This window comes from Lepisosteus platostomus, chromosome 6 (assembly GCF_059453375.1).
Source record: "Lepisosteus platostomus isolate fLepPlt1 chromosome 6, fLepPlt1.hap1, whole genome shotgun sequence".
Taxonomy (NCBI): Eukaryota; Metazoa; Chordata; class Actinopteri; order Semionotiformes; family Lepisosteidae; genus Lepisosteus; species Lepisosteus platostomus.
Window position 1 is genome coordinate 8,485,483 of NC_142616.1, and position 13,841 is coordinate 8,499,323.

Genomic DNA, 13,841 nt, shown 5'->3' on the forward strand with positions numbered 1-13,841 from the left:
AAGGACTGGAGTGGTCTCTATTCATTCAAGAAAACGGGATGGACATGCGTGAGCGAGAAAGGGGTCGAGGCGGCTAGGCGGGAGAACCACCCACAGCACGTCAAAGCCGCGAATAATGACGTCAGCGGCGTGACAACAGGCCCGGCACCGCTGGGCAGGTGTTACTGACCAAAACCATTCAGCTGTTCACTGAGGCTGCCTGTACCCAGAGTGCCCATGTCTTCTGCACTATGCCACCGTGTTTGTGCCGAAATATTATGCCTTTTATAGAACCAGTGTCATAGTTATTCATTGCCGCTTGTGTCATGGCAAAGGATCGTGAATGAGATTAAAAATGTGGTCAAGGTCAGTGAAATTGCAAGGGTTTTTTTTTTCTATGAGTCATGCTGACGGATCCATCTCCTTTTAACTTTTTTTTTTAATGAACGAGGCTTACTGATGCCAAACGTGACTGGGGCACTCCTTTGCACAGCGTTTGACATACGAAAGGCAAAGCGTGAATCTGGCCATGTAATCAAAGAAAAGACCAGCGACGTGAAGTACGGAATGTGTTTATAAAGGATGACTTTGCAAGTTTGTGTTGGGGGAGAGCGCAGACTTGAACGGAATCATCAACAACACAGGCAGAAAGCATTTTTTTGCGGTGAAAATTCGATATTAGATTTCGTTCATTCCTAGTTGGACAGTAGTAACTAAGAAAATGAATCTTAGACGAAACGACTCTCCTGTACTAGCTGGGATGTAGTGAGTACTTGGGAGGTCTGAATTTTTGTTTTGTACAGATGTAACCTGCATCGTGCAATATGCGATTGTATAACACAGTACAGCAGCGATCCTTGACTCCCCTTCTCCCTGTCGTTACAAAACGGGCTTCGGGGGCCGGCGAGCAGAACAGAAAGATGTCACATTCCTAAAGACCTTCTGTCGTTCAACAACGTGAAGCTCGTCCAAATAGCGAGACCAGCCGGGACGAAGTACAGTGAAATATCCTCTCTCCCCCTTGCTTTAACATACCCTGCACACACTGACCGGCGTTTACAGAGGAGAAAAGAATCAGGGAGAGAGAGAGGGAGAAATGAGAAGGAGGAGGGATTTGCTGACCGGATAACGTGTGACATCAGCTTCAAAAAATGTGTGTGTGGATGTGTGTGTCTGTGTAGAGCCAGAGTCAGACAGCGCTCCGAGGAGGAAGGGGAAAAAAAGGCGTTTCCATAGAGAAGCCGGTTAGACGACCCAGAGTGGACGTTCGTAGCGCTGAAACCAAATCCGATACATCGGCAAAAGCAGATCGATACCGTTAAAGCCGAAGCCAGGAGGGACGAGCGGACTTGCAAACGGATTGCTTGCCAAGCCCCCAGAAGCAGCTGGAAATCGCCAACTTTCACCCTCTTACCCCGAAAGGCAGAAAAAGCATCTTCCCGTCCCCGGCTGACTTAAGCGACTCGCCCGCACGGAGTAAGTGCGAAAACACTCTTATTTCTCATTACGTATTTATTCATCTCTTTTCACCTCTGTTTCCTTCGCTTGGTTACAACTTGTTTTGGGCTCACGCGTTCATTTGTTTACGCTCTCTTTTGTTCTTGCTGAATGAAAGACACCAGGAATTCCGCTGCAAACAGTCTCAAAACCCCAAATCATGCGTTATCTACGGCCAGTCTTACTTTGGTCCCGTTTGCGCAGAAAACAGTATGTATATATTCGAGCTGCTGCCAACTAATCGAGACCACATGGTAAATAATAAGAAAAGAGCTCGGATGACATCGTCTTGAACTGGAATCTACCCGAGATTTTCTTTATTTTCTCAATGCCCCCATCTTCAACACTCCCCTTAGAAAACACAACCACAACAGTCATCGTGAAACTTGCTCTAGAGCAGCCTGTATCCGGCTCACTGTACATACCAACGCCTTTCAATGTACAGTACCTCCCACTACAAAACTACAGAATTAGTTTCCAGTCGTTCCGATGCATCTGGATGTAAGCTAAATAAAAAATTAACATATTTATACAAATCAGTGTCTGGAAAATGTCGTGCCTGCAGACGCAAAACAAACGGCTTCCACTGGCATCAGTATTCTGCATAAACAGCCCATCAATCTCTGACCTATTTTCTCCATACAATTGAATGGCACCTTATGGGTGAGACGGCCTTTTAAACGTGCTTAAATATGACCATCCTAGCGGTTGACATGTACGATAAGAATGTGATGTGCAAACAGAAAAAAGAGGCAACTTTATTATTCTTAATAATTCTTATTCTTTTAATAACTTATTCTTTTTAGAACGTGAGTAAGTGTACCATTAACCCCGTATAGACATGGGCTTAGTTAAAAAAATGAACAGTAAAATAACTTCCGTTCGGTGAATGTAACAGCCACCCCACCGTGCGAGTTGTTTCTTACTTATTTTTTGTATCAATTACCTTAAGTAAGTCATACATTAAGACAGGAGGCGACGAAGACCGTCAGTTACCCAGCTTACGTTTTTATTCGAAGTATAATGACATCCGAGTTTGGACCAACGCTTGGAGCAAACGGACCGTTAAAACTTCTTTTCTTTTCTAAACAAGATGATGCCGGCATTTAATAGTTATAGCGAGGCAATAAAACCAGTTCTTTGGGGAGTCGGTGAAGTGCCTTCTCGCTAATTTGTTTTTCCAGGTTACTCTCCTGACTCAAGTACGACGGTCTATCAGCTGGTGCCGCGGTGCGTTTACTGTTGATGCCAGTTTCCTCCCTCTGTTCACATCCGAGCCAAACCAGGCTGCCCGGGTGTCGCCCTTTTCCCCGTAGTCAGCGATTGTGCTTATGCCCAGGTGAAACAGTACCAGACCTACTGTATCACCTTCCCGTGTCTTGGTAAAACCTGATACAGCGGTGCTATTGTTTGACAGTTGCGAACTATTCCACGCTCAGCTGTAGCATGTAATGTAGGGGAGTACTGAGACTTTAGTAAAACAGAATTACCGTGTTGTGCTCCACTTCGTAAAAATCACGTATTTGCTCATGCTGGTACTACAATGTGGTAGATATTACCATACAATTGTTACTATGGTGAATTGTTATATAATTTAGTAGGGCCTTCAAAACAATCTGGATTTTTTTTATCTTCTTGGTGCTGTCACACCCAGGTGTAGCTTACTGTACTGTTTTGGGAATGATATATTCAGCCTTGCACAGATATCCTTAATATACAGTATGTATTATTGATGAGCAGTGCCACTCATTTGCCCCATACCTTACTGACTGGGCTTTCTTTGGGAGGTCCTCTCTGTATTAAAATGCACTAAGTAATACAATGTAAAGAGTACATGAAGTAACATACTTTAGTATAGAGGGGTTTGCACAAGTGTGGCATACCATTCGTGTGTCGTGGAGTTGATTTCAGTTGGGGGCACCTTCAGTGTGGAGTTTGCATGCTCTCACCTGTGCTCGCATGGGCGTTTTCTGGTTGCTCTAGTTTCCTCGCACCCCAGCTGCCTGGCTAGGTGAATAACTGTCCTTAAACTGCCCCTGAGTGTCTATGGCCTGCAGTGCACTGCAGGGGAGTTTCACACTGAGATCGCAGGGAATAAGCTGCTGCTTGTTGTGACTTTCAGCAGCAATCAGCAGCTTCCCAGCGATGGGTGGATTGATGCATGGTGCTGTGGAATAATAGCACAGCAACTGGACAGTGCAAAGCCAGAGCAGGCTGTAGGGTCAGCAGTTACAGTCCATTCAGGCTGTACAGAGACAATCCCCGGGAGACCACTAGGTGGAGCCATCCTGATCATCACTGACAGTGTAGCTGATTCCTCTACAGGGTGTGGCTCGGATGCCATAGGAAGCTATGGTGTTTGAGAATCAGTGGGATTAAGGCCTTGGCCTTGAAAATGAATAAAGCCAGCCACATTTCTGCCACAAATGGGAGGCCCTCTCCCTTTCACACAGACAGCATGGAGTTTCTCCACTCTGCAAAGGGAGATCTTCCATTTCAAGGTAATCAGACAGCTACCGGCTGTGTTCTGGAAACAGCAGCAGTTTGGGATCCAGATTCCTGACTGCAAGCCCTGTGGGTGGATCCCTTCCTCCCTCGATCCAGATATTTCATCCAGGTCCCTCCAGCCACTCCGGCTCTATAAATGGAAGTCACAACTGTATAGGTTAACAAAACAGGTCACTGTAAACTCTGCAACTCTCTGTGGATAAAAGCATCAGCCCAGTCACGAATAATAATAACCTGTCAGTTTAGTACAGCTATAACTACACCCATGTGGCTTGTGGGCAACACTCTCTGTAACCACAGTATTGTGTACAGCGTGATCTCACTCTGCACTCACCTACCCCTCAGTCCACAAAGTGAGCAGCTCCCCTGCTCTGCTGTTCACGGAGACAGCTCTGACCCCTCTGGAGCCATATCAGCAATATACTGTACACAGTACAATATGCTGCACCACTTCAGAGCCAGTGGATAGCCCCCAGATACCATACTTATAAAGCTTAAACGCAGTTAGAATAATGGGATAATAACAGGCTTCATTTATCCATTATTCTTGAACTGCTTTATCCAATTCAGGGTCTCAGGGGAGCCAGAGCCTATCCTGGCAAGCAATGGGCACAAGGCAGGGTACACCCTGGATGGGACACCAGTCCATCACAGGACACAGGCTCACAGGACATAAACATGCATACACTCACACCAGAGCCATTGAACTCACCCCTATGCCTTTGGACTGTGGGAAGAAGCCAGGGCAGCTGGAGGAAACCCACACAAACATGGGGGGAACATGCAAACTCCACACAGATAGCACCCCGGGTCTGGAACTGGAACTGAGCCCAGGACCCTAGCGCTGTGAGGCAGCAATGTTAACCACTGCATAATCATGTTGCCCAAGAGGCTTTATCGGACTGAAATAATGGATTTTTTCGTGCTTTCCCACTGCACTTACTGCACATACATACAGTATGATCACATCCGTGGGAAAATGGACCGTTTTATTCCCTGCTGGGAGTGGGTGGGTGTTCAGTACGCAGAGACACTATTATCATAGCTGTAACGTGTAGGATCCTGTTCCGATGGTCAGCTGTAGCACATGAGAAACGATCTTGTCCTGGTCTGGATCATCTACATCCCAGCAGGGTAGCAGATAAAGTTGTGAGTCAGTCCGGACAACCAGAGGATAATGGTAATATTTCTTCACTCCTTCTTCCCTGCATCAGCCCCCCACCACCACCACCACCCTTCTCTTCTGCCTTTGACCAAAGGAAAATATAAAATTTACAAGCCTCGTGCTTTCAAGATCGGCCCTTGACAATAGGGACTGGCAGAGCGGAGGAATCAGGCACCAGGAAGGCCCTGTGTTTGTGCAGTGTGTTGATGTCATCTCCAGTGTCACAGTCCACCCTGCGAGCCTGCAGGCAGTTTTCCCAGTCTCAGTCTCAGTCTCAAGACATCATCACAGCTTCAGATTCGGGCAACGTAAGGGATTGGTGTGGTCCTTCTAGGAAAATAAGGGGTACCCTTTGCCAGTTTAGAGCACACACAGAGTGGAGAGGAAAAACAATCCACTGACAATTGACAATTGTGGACAGACGTGACAGATATGATCACCCTTTCTCTCTTGCTCAGAAGCTGACTCTTCTGCAGGGCTGTGCTAGATTTCAGTACTGGAGCACTGATGAGGTGGGGGGGCAGTTAACACTGTCTTAGGTCCTAGAATCAGTTCTGGCTTGGGATGTTTTTTGTGTGAATTTTGACCAGGGTCTGTGGTTTCTTCCTATACTCCAGCGACATCATTGCTGTGCCCGAAGGCATCTCTAAATTGCTCAGTAAGTGCACATATACGTGTCCTGCAATGGACTGGTATTCTGTCTGAGGTGTAGTCCTGCTTTTGGGTCCTGTGGTATCAGGATGGGCTCCACAAACAAGCACTGTAATGTTAAGAGACTGAGAAAGAGACATAGATCAGTCTGTTATGGTGAGAGTTGTGGTTTCATATTTTTAAATGCTTGGTGATTTACAAAATTGGTCACTGCATGTCAGCATAGACATCGACAAGATTTGGAACCACAGTGGCATAACTGTGATATACAGGGGCTAATAGTGGCCCAGTGATGACTGGCACTTGCAGTAACACTTACTGTGTTCAAAATGAAGAACGACATTAAGGAAGTGGATCGTCTGCTGGTTTGCAGAAAGAAATGAAAGAGCCTGAGTCAGCAGACAGTTTCAGAAGGGGAATCATCCTTTGTCTATTTTTAAATCTTGGCCATTGAGCTCAACCCAAAATGCACAACTTGTTCTTAATAGGCAAATCATATTTGGCACAATCATACATTTAACTGATCTCATGGTATAGGAATGGATGGTTAAGAGCAAGGTTTTTAACTGAGGTGCTAATGTGATGGATAGGCATCAATGATGCATCGCCCTCAATTTTAAGTGAATATGGAAGTGACACACAGCGAACCAAGCACTGTCTGCTTCACAGTTCCTAAGCAGAACCAAGCACTGCCTGCTTCCCAAACACTCAAGACCTGCTCCTAAGCAGAACCAAGCGCTGTCGGCTTCTCAAGACCTGCTCCTAAGCAGAACCAAGCGCTGTCAGCTTCTCAAGACCTGCTCCTAAGCAGAACCAAGTGCTGTCGGCTTCTCAAGACCTGTTCTTAGGCATAACCAAGCGCTGTCGGCTTCTCAAGACCTGTTCATAGACATAGCCAAGCGCTGTCGGCTTCTCAAGACCTGTTCATAGGATTAAACAAGCGCTCTCGGCTTCTCAAGACCTGTTCTTAGACATAACCAGGTGCTGACGGCTTCTCAAGACCTGTTCTTAGGCATATCCAAACGCTGCTTCTTGAGACTTGGTCCTAGGCATAACCTTCTGCGTCTTAAAATGCATTCATAAATAGGTCTGGGGAGGGTTAGAGTAGTATATTTCTAAACTGCTCAAAGGGAAATTGGGTGAGCAAATGAGTAAATTGTGACAAAAATCAAGAACATTATTCATTTTTTGTAGAGTAGCTTTAAGATGTTTTAGTGTCCTTCTGGCAAACAAAGACACCATTGAAAATGTGTTTGTGAATGCTTATTTCCAGCAATTGTCTCTGGGAAGCCAAAAGCGTGGCGTGCCACACCCTCTTTATCCATTGAGAAAATACTCCGGTGTGGGGACTGTATACATCTACTGGTCATTTCCTGTCATCAGTCTTAAGGCCTTTTTTGGTGTTTGTGCTGGACAAACAAGAAAGAATATACAAGAAAATATAAAGGTAAAATCTCATTATATATATATACAGTCTGAAGAATGGATAGGTTTCTCGTTCTTAAAGGAATCTTATATTTATGAATCTTTTGTTCTCTAAAATCTGGATGTTTCATAGGAAAGAATAAGAACAGGGGGCACTTTTATATACAGTATAAGGGGTCGAAGAGGTCTGGGACAATCTATTTGGCCAAGTTGTTGAAGCCAATAAACACCCTGGCATCTTTTGAAAAACAGTTGAATGAGATCTTCCAACTAGGGTAGGAGGTCTTCTTTACACCGATGGTGGTGGGAGTGTGGAACAAGCTGCCCAGGCATGAAGCTGAAGCCCATACCCTGGCTTCGCTGAAGACACAGCTGGATGAGAAGCCTGGATCAGTTAGCTGCGTCCTTGATGGCGTTTATAACCTATTTTCTGTCCCTATGAAAAGATCAAATAGAATCCCAGACTTGTTTTTTTTTTCCCTCCAGTGCCTGGGTTCTTGGCCAATTAAATAGAAAAAACAAACTGCCCTGTCAGATGAGAAGCCTAGCGGGTTTTTCACGTTATCTGAAATGACGTATTAAACGCATCTTGCCGGGCTGGGAAATGTAAAGAGGTGATTCGAGGGCCGTCTGCGTGCTTAGTATGCTCAGGCGTGCCAGCACCGTTTAGCATTTAATCCACTTTCTTTCTCTCAAATAAAATGTCGTGCTTAGTGTAATTTGATTTGATACAAGTTGATTCGATTTGCTTTTTTTTTGTCGGGACGTGATTGCGTTTCAAAACGACTCTTAACACAGCCTTCTTCTGTCCTGCTGTACAAACAAAAAAATAGGCCAGTGTCTGTGTTGTTGCCGTGTTTTCATCTGCTCTTTCGTTCTTCTTCCTCTCAAAGGTTTTGTGATTTTGTCTCGTTATTTCTATATAACACCTAAAGTATTCGATTTCTTAAAGAGTTACTAACATACACGTACAGTATAACAGCGAATTACATTTTCAATTCACATCGTGTACTCGATGAGACAATCAGATTCATGTTTTGCGATTTTGTTTGGGATATTAATAACATGAAATACAGGTTTTCTATTTCCGAAACTGAAGAAATTGTCAATGTTTCGCCCCGAGGCAAAGGAGAAATAGCCAAATCCCTTCCATTCGCACTAATTCAGCGTTAAAATTTCTAATAATCATTATAAGTATTTTGAATTTGCTCAGAAAGTCGGGAGTCCGCAAGTTTAAGTCTCCAAAGACGCACCCATGAACCTTCCAAGGAACAGCATCTTTTATTTTTTCCATCTTCATACTCCGTTTGCCGGATCGTGTGCTCTTGTGTGAAAGAGAAGCGCGTCACCCAGACTGTGTTGGCTCTCTGGTGCGGAGGGTGAGAGGCCCAGGTTTTGTGATAAAGCTCGTCGGGGAAAGGCATTTGAAAAACGGATATGCCAGACGGGGACATTTCCCTTTGTCCAGGTGTTTAAGATTGGTGAATTCTTGCGTCCCCAAGTTCGACAGGATTGAAGTCACTTAAGTGAGGAGCTAATGTGATTTCCAGTTGCCAGGGGTTACCTAGTGAAACAATAAAACCTGATAATTGCTGCCATGATTTCAAAGTGTAGGAAAACAAAAAGTTATATTTCGCCTATGGGAGCAGTGGGCGTTGAGCAGTATGGTTAATTTATAGTTTCTACAATGTTTTCATTTAAGACTTGCTTACCCTTAAATTTTCGAATCTAATTTCTGTTGTCTGTCCTAATCCATAACACTCACTGTAATAGCAAAAATACATTTTTCCCACTTACCTCTTCATCTTTGCTAAGGGTCTGTGCCTGTGGCAAGACGGTTGCCAGTTTGAATCCTGCGGCCAGCACAGGAATCCTACTTCGTTGGGCCCCTGAGCAAGGCCCTTAACCCCAACTGCTCCAGGGGTGCCTGCGAAAAGACAAATTCCTAATACAAGAAATTGTGTATGGCCAATAAAGTGATCTTATCTTATCTCAATTCAACAGCTCTCAAGTTTGATTGTTACACTAGTACAGTATGTCTCACCAGGTGACCAAGGCACCTCTCACATTCCTCACAGCAACGGCACGTTCCGCCTCTGTAATTCTCACTTTCTGATTTCATCTAATTTGTAAATCATTAGGTGCTTTGTTTCTGTGCCTTGCTTTCCAGCTGAGATTTACAATGTATATCTTGAATTGCTTTTCAAACTATAATATAACTTTAAGGGGCGGTATGATGGCACAGGGGTTCGTATGGTTGCCTGTAACGATGCGTTGGTCAGGACCCTGTGCAGGCGGTATAATCCGGAAGTAAACGGACACGGGGAGCAGACGATGAGGATCTGGGTGGGTTGACGAACAGGGAGGCGTGACGACTGTGCACTGGGGCTCGGGGGTGGCCATGGTGAACTAGTCCTGAGGAGTCCAGGGAGAAGTCCAAAAGTCCAAAGCCGGGTGATCCATCCAAGACAAAACAAGACAAGGTTTGAAAACCGGAACGGGATCCGCTACAGAGATGGGGAATAAACACGGGATAACAAGGCCAGGCACTCCGAGCCCCGGACCCAGACGGTCAGGGCGACGTGGTGAAGCCTATGCCGTTGGGTCACTCCTGGACCATCTCCCAATGCTGAGCCAGGAATAGTGTGAGCACCAGGCTTAAATGAGGAGGGGCTGGATAGGAGGCAGGTGCACACAATCAACTAAAATGTGAAAGAGCCGGAGTGCCCTTAAGAGGAGGGATTACGATCGTGACATTGCCTCACTGTGCTGGGGCCCTGGGTTAAATATTGGACCAGGGATGCTATCTTTTTGGAGTTTGTATGTTCTCCCCTTGTCTGTGTGGGTTTCCTCCAGGTGCCCCGGTTTCTTCCCACAGTCCAAAGACATGATGGTAGGTGAATTGGCGTCCAGGAAAATTGACCCTGGTTTGAGTGTGTGTGGGTCTGTGTGTGCCCTGCAGTGGACTGGCGTCCCATCCTGGGTGTACCCTGACTTGTGCCCAGTGCTTGCTGGGATAGTCTCCAGCTTTCTTGCTATCCTGAATTGGAATAATGGATGGGTGGAACTTTATGCATTTGCTGTTATGAATGGATTTTAGATTATCAAGGTGCTGAACTAGATTGAGCCATCTGAGTCATCTTGCTTTCTGAAAGTCTGTGCTGGGGTGAAAACCTGCACATGGATTAGGAGTGAGGATCACTGGCTTATAGGAAGATTCTCCTGGCCTGGTCTTGGAGATTCCTCTGTGTCTGTTGATGTCCTGTCCATCAGAGGTCCCAGCTGCCTAGAGTAATGTTTTAAGTTGACTTCAGTGCTGGCGCAGTGCTTTAGCACTTCCGAGAGCTCTGATCCTGGGTTCGATTCTTGCTTTCTGAGTGGACTAGGCATGATCCACCTGTGGTCACCTGCTGCCTGTATGGCAGGCAGCAATACTAACCCCTGTGCCAGAGATGTGTGAGGAGTCCCATTCAGGGCCTAACCTGCTTAGCGCCCCCTGCCTTCCAAGAGCCGGTATTGGACTCTGCGGTTATTGAAAACAGATGGATCGAAGTTCGTCTTCTGTAGATTCAATATGGTTGTAGAGGCAGGTGTCCTGCATTTCCTAACTACTTAAGAAAAACAAAACATCATGAAACAGAGTCTTAATGAAGTTAAGAAAAATGTGGCTAGTTATCATTTTATATTGATCATTTGGAGTGACATCGGAAAGAGAACGAGCATATCTGGGTGGACTGCAGGGGCCAGAATTAAAAACAAAAGACGATTTGAAGTGCCGGGAAAAAGAGAGAGCACTGATGGGGGTCTGTATGGCCCGTTTTCCTTGGGGAAATCCCCTTTGTTCTTAGAGCTTTGGGTTGACTTTATTCATCTCTCTCCGCATTTTCAAGTGCGAGTCATCTGAGCCTCTCCAAGGTCTCTGAAAGACCTTCGGTTCTTTTAATCTTTGGAAAGTGGCTTGAAAAACTATTTCAAACTGAAGCCACAGCAAGCGAAAGAGGGAAGCCATCAGCATCAAAGCCGAAGAATACAAGAGGCAAATGGAAGTGATTCGGTGTCTGAGTGAGGTGTGTGCACACACACGGTAACACACGGGGAGTGCAATGTGTCCTGCTTGTGAAACATGCTTATCAGATGCTAAGAGGTAAATGAGAATTTTAACTGTGCCTCCCTGATCTGTCTCGGGGAGTTTCCATTTGTCAAAAGGGGAAATTCAGTCAGTGCTTCATAGCTCTTTTAAAGCTGAAAGTCTGCCAAAGCGCAGAAAAAACACCTAAAAGAGACTGGGCAACACATGGGCAAAAACAGGCATCTGGACATACAAGAAACTCTGCTTCTCTTCGACCCGGGGGAGGAAGGCTGCCAAGCTCTTCAGTTGACCTCTTATTCGCGCTTTTCAATAAGTCCTAACACTAGGAGTCCTGTAGGGAGACGTCTTCATAAACTCCTAATTTGGGAATTCTTTTTTTATTACCTCCCTGGCTGAAAATATTGATCGGATGGTGCTGGGTTGGGGTTGGGGTGGGGATGGGGATGGGGACTGGGAGGTCAATAGCTCTTGTTTTCCAACAACCTTCAGAGACGTGAGAGGAAGCCCCTCCTGGAGGTTGTGACACTACACACACACACAGTGGTTCTGTGTGTGAAAATGTTGATGCTAATAGCCTGCAGAAGAAGAATGGGAATAAAATGGATCGGTAGATAGACAGATCATGCATTACAAACTGGAGAAATATATGTCTTAAATACAGAGCACACCTGGGCAAAAATGGAGGGGCTCAAGAGTATGTACTGTATGAATTAGATCTTTTCTTAAATGGTCAAAGAGGGATTAGCATTACAATGCACAAACAGGTGGGCTCTGGGCCACGGGATCGCTGCTAGAAATCACGGCAAGGCCAAGGAAGACCAAGGAAGATAAAGGAGAGTGGCAGAAGCGCTTGAGGAAACATTTGGAAAAAGTGCCCGAGAAGTGGCCTTCAGAATCCCTTTGGATTGTAAGGGATCAGTGTCCCTAATTCTGCCTGTAAATTAATGACTAAAAAAATAAAAATAAAACAATCAACAAAAAATGAGTGATTTGTGAGTTCGGCAGCTCACAAGTACACGGACCCTCGCACTGTTTTGTGGTTGTTGGCAGCACTCTAAAAGCCTGTTCGCTGTACCTTTGTTTTACCAAACACTATTGAGCTTCTGATCACCGACCGGGGCTGTTCTGGGGGCATGGAAGTGTCTCTTGTGCGCGATAATCTTGAATTTGGCGCCACATCAAGTTTGCAAATGGTTTAAGCACAGCTGTGGCTACAGAAGCTGAGGTCATGTCACTCTTCATCGTTTCCGTTCTTTGGTCCCGCTATAAACGAATCTGTTCTTCGTATATGCAGAAGTATGCGCATATATTCTGAAAACAGTGTCACGATTGGTAAATGTATTTTGGGCAGAAATGGGAAGGGAGACAAGATATTTGTTGGCATCTCTCTCAGTTTAGAGTGCATTTTTGACATTCGACGCACTTCGGTTTGGAACCAAGGTTTGTGCGGTACTTAAATTTCTGTCTTTAGAGGGCGAGATCACATGATCCAGTGGGCACCTGTCTGCACTGTTGAAGAAGGTGCGATGAAAGAAGAAGGTGTTAACCGCTCTCTTCTGCTGCCTTGGTTTGTGCAAGGAAACAGCTGAGGGTCCTATTGCTCTGCAGTGTGATCCAGTTCAGGGTTTGTGCTGCATCGTGTTGTCCAGCATTGGTCCTGCAGAGCAACAGGATCTTCTGCTTTTGAGTCCGACAGCTTTCTCATTGATGTAGGCTTTACTAGTCAATGTAAAGAGCAAGGCGATCTTGAAGCACTGACTGAACAAACCTTGTAGATCCTGAAAGAACTGAGCTCTCCAGGGCCACAACTGGGGACCACTGGTGTGGAATTTCATTGATAGAATACAAATACCTGAAATGGATCCAACTGCTATGCAATATGAGCCTTTATTCGTGTCTCTGTGAGTACTGTATGTTTAATCACAAAAGTGCTGTAGACAAAACCTGATTGGTATTGCAGCAGTTATATCGGAACACGGCATCAGATTGGCAGTGTATTGGACGAGGCAAGTATTGACACTGTGGATAAATTCTAGGGATTGCAGTAATGACACATATGCAGTAAATTTGAACTGGACCTGCTGTGTGCATCAAGCATCTGTCTTGTTGGCAAGTATCAGAGTAATGGAAAAAAAAGGACATTTGCTCCATTGTTTTTAATTTTGTTTAGTTTTCTGCATTTCCTGTTCTTCTGTATCCTGTTTCTTAGCTCCAGTGTGCATTTGTCCAACAGGTGCACATATTGTTATATATTGAGCCAGTGTGTTTATAGCGGGATAGTTGTTTGTGCTTTTAGTAAAATGTTCAGGTAAGTAAAGGTCAGGACAAGTCTTGAAAGCCCATGCACAATTAGTTCATTTCCATATCCTAGTCTAGTTCCGACTGTATTGTGTTGCGTTCTCAGTGACAGAGGTGTGGCATGAAGCCCATTTTGTGCTCTGTGACAGATCTCGCACCAAGGACTTTGTAATTCTCGCCATAAGAGTCACGCACGACCACACAATGGGCAATGCTGCTGTCCCTAGT

General features: G+C 45.3%; 1 protein-coding gene across 2 annotated transcripts in view; it reads left to right on the forward strand.

Annotated features, from left to right (window-relative positions):
• The first annotated feature begins 973 nt into the window (after nt 1–973).
• The window catches only part of pea15 (proliferation and apoptosis adaptor protein 15), a 57,350-nt gene continuing 44,482 nt past the window's right edge, over nt 974–13,841 (forward strand). For both annotated transcript variants that reach the window (XR_015939767.1, XM_088637764.1), the window contains exon 1: nt 974–1,455. The gene's annotated coding sequence lies outside the window, so the exon portion shown is untranslated. The remainder of the gene's footprint in view (nt 1,456–13,841) is intronic.